The following is a 3,179-nucleotide window of genomic DNA, read 5'->3' as shown; positions in this document are numbered from 1 at the left end:
ATCGACCTTGGCTGAGTGATGCCGCAGGGTTGCCTACAACCCGCACAACATAGAAACTCGCATGAATGCACGATGACTCCACAACAATGAGGGATGTGTGAGCAATCTTGATTTGGTGAGATCAATATATTTGCGGCCTCTCAAAACTGTCAGCCTCCGATTCTTGGCATCAATAATGGTTATATATATATATATATATATATATAACAACGGTGACTCATTTTAATAAATATCATACACATATTCTATCCATTTTTACTATATCAAAAAAATAAAATATTACAAAATTCTAATACAAAAACCATTTAATCTATAAATTTGACGATTTTTAAATAATCTCAACATCCTATTCAATCTATAAATTTAACGACTTTCAAATAATCTCAAGATCCTGAAATCTTTTGAGATTCTACCAAATTTTTTCAGTATAACTTTACCAGAAAATAAATAGTTTTAAACATTTTCCGTAATCCACCGACTACCGAACGTGCACTGAAATTACACCGACCCCGCCCCTGCAAACCGAGTCTATGTGCACCTGTAACCAGAACCCTATTTTAAGCCTTTGACCAACTCTGCCCTGGCGAACCGAATTTACATGTACAATTTGACTAGATGCTACAATAGAGACATGAATATAAACAATTATTATTATGATATATACAACACGTCAGAAATGACGTCTTACAAATATTTGCTATGCACGTCTTTGACTATCAGATTTATGACAAACGCTTCTATTAAGAAATCTGATGGAAGCCAGCGACCTATACAATGAGGAAAACACATTGTATCTTACACTTAACATCTATACAAGCCTGCACAGGTATCTTTGTATCCTTTACAAAAGTAAAATAAACAATCCGTTTGAAGCAACTAAACCATGGAAATGGTGGAGTAGCTTCCCACGACCCTCAGGAAACTGGCAATTTGGCGGAGCTGATCCAGAGCTATCCGCACGCTGCCTGCATGATCCTCTGCTATGGGAGTCTCCAAATCTACGAAGAAAACATACTCAAAATAGGACTTGGAACTGTACTCGTCCGACGCCATACGCAGGGGGTTCTCGCGGTGAGGGCGGGATTCGATCTTTGTCACTTTTATGTCTCTCGCAGCGAATATGGACAACGCCCTGAACAGATCGGCCGTTCCTTTTTTCAACGAGAAAGCCACCGTTGTCTTCGACCCTATGTGTACCGAGGAGTTATTGTGTTTCTTGTTGGGCTTCCGCAGAATCAGAAATCTGGTGGTGTTTGACGAGTCGTCCTGTATTTCCTTTTCCACCACTTGAAGACCATATTCCCGCCCGGCAATCTGGCTGCCGATGACGGCCGTGTCGTCTATGCGGTTCTCCGCTACTAAACGAGCCGCGCTCGCAGCGTTATCCACTGCCTCCACCTCCACGCCAAGAGCCGCGAGACAGCTCTGGCAATGCGCGAGCGCCTGCGGATGGCTGATCACTCTTTTCAAAGAACGCATCTTCCTCGCGCCTCTCACCGCCAGCAGGCAATGATTTATGGGCAATAGTATCTCACCCACCACACGGAGATCAGGATGGCGTAACATCAAATCGTAGTTCCTCTCAATCACTCCGTCTAGCGAGTTCTCCACAGGCACCACTGCCCTATCGGCGGCGTCCGACTCCAGCGCCTCGAAGGCGGATTCCATTCCCCCTTCGAAGGGAAGGGCATCGCATCTCTGGAAGGCTCGAACCGCTGCCTCATGGCAATAAGAACCGCGCACGCCCTGGTAAGCCACTCTAACTGGCTTCCCCTCAAATGACGGCCCCGTCCAGAGGGGGTCCATGGGGAGCAACGCATCGCTATTGCCAGACAGCTTCTCCTTGTAAATGCGTTCAAGCCGATCTAACAACGTCGTCTCTAAGTGGGCAGGTCGTTCAACCCTAGGGATTTTAAGAGAATCGAATATAGGCCTCGTTTTCCCCGTACCCCGCAACGTATTGGTTACAGTAAATGTCGTGCGTCTGCAAGAACGGGAACGGGAGGCGGCAATGGCATCGTCCCGGACGCTCAGAAGCTGCGCCTCCCTTGTTGGAAGAAACACACATTTCAAAGCCAGAGCCATGTCAGGGAGAGATTCGCAGAGATGTGAGAACCTCTGCCGAGGAATAACGTGAGGGAGGAGAGTATAAATGCAATTCAGTGTAGGGGGAGTAGGTGAGGAGAGTGACATTTTCGACTCGTCTTTGTGGTCTCTGAGGTGTGAATGTGTTCGAGGAAACGGTAAACGTACGGAAGCGCAATTAGGTCAAATGGCAGCCGAAATTTTCTGAGCCGACTGGCCCCACAGAGTATCAAAATTCTCTTCCATGCTCCCCTTATCAAGTGGTTAGTTAGGTAAAGTATATGCCTCCAACAAACTACATCCCTCCAACACCAACCGAGAATGTTGTAATCGCCCACAGCTATTTTTATACTTTTGAATTAAGGTTACATTGGTGCGAATCATCATTCCACTCAAAGTCAAATGATGCTCCGAAAAACAAAAATGTCGACTCTTTACGTTATAACGTTTTTTACCATTGTTGGTTAGATTTATGTTTTAGGTTGTTTATTTATTTATTTATTATAATTAGTTGATAGTATTTTTGGTAAAATTGTGATTATGTGTTTTTAATGTATAAATGGATTAATTTGTTTTGTTGTGTAAATTATAAAGTTAAAATTTGTAATTTAAATCAATTTTTGGTGGAATAACAATGACTAAAGTATGATTTGAATGGAACTAAAATATTGAAGTACTCACTAAGAAAGATGACAAATATTTAGGTAAAAGTTGATGGTCTTCTACAAGGCTTCTTTATAGCTAAAGAAAATAATGTTCTTTCTCTTACTATGTTGGGGGAATTTCTTTTTAATTATTCAACACATGGTAAAAAGATCCTCTCTCGGGGACAATATTTTGGAAAACCTATTAAATCACCTCAAAAAGTCCCAAAAGAAATACTCTCAATTAACTATTTCCTTGTCTTAGGGGATAAAAATAAAGAAACGGATGAATGTGCCAATGAAAGTTGCCTAGTGAAGTCTGGTATAGGTGGATAGCTAATTAAGGGTCGTTAGTAAAAACCATGTGGGGAGTCTTGGGGGAGGGGGTTATCTTCAAGTAGGTTGGATGTTTCTCAGATTTTGCTTTATTTTGGGGTCTTTTTGGAAGGT

At 42.4% G+C, this 3,179-nt stretch overlaps 1 pseudogene; it reads right to left on the bottom strand.

The window, feature by feature from the left end:
• Positions 1-632: 632 nt before the first annotated feature.
• On the bottom strand, positions 633-2,112 carry LOC149248217 (arogenate dehydratase/prephenate dehydratase 2, chloroplastic pseudogene; annotated as a pseudogene).
• Positions 2,113-3,179: the final 1,067 nt, after the last annotated feature.

The sequence above is a fragment of the Pinus tabuliformis genome, chromosome 7 (assembly GCF_031772625.1).
Source record: "Pinus tabuliformis cultivar Carrire ecotype Pingquan chromosome 7, CPIR1, whole genome shotgun sequence".
NCBI classification, from domain to species: domain Eukaryota; kingdom Viridiplantae; phylum Streptophyta; class Pinopsida; order Pinales; family Pinaceae; genus Pinus; species Pinus tabuliformis.
This window is presented reverse-complemented; position numbering and strand designations above follow the sequence as displayed.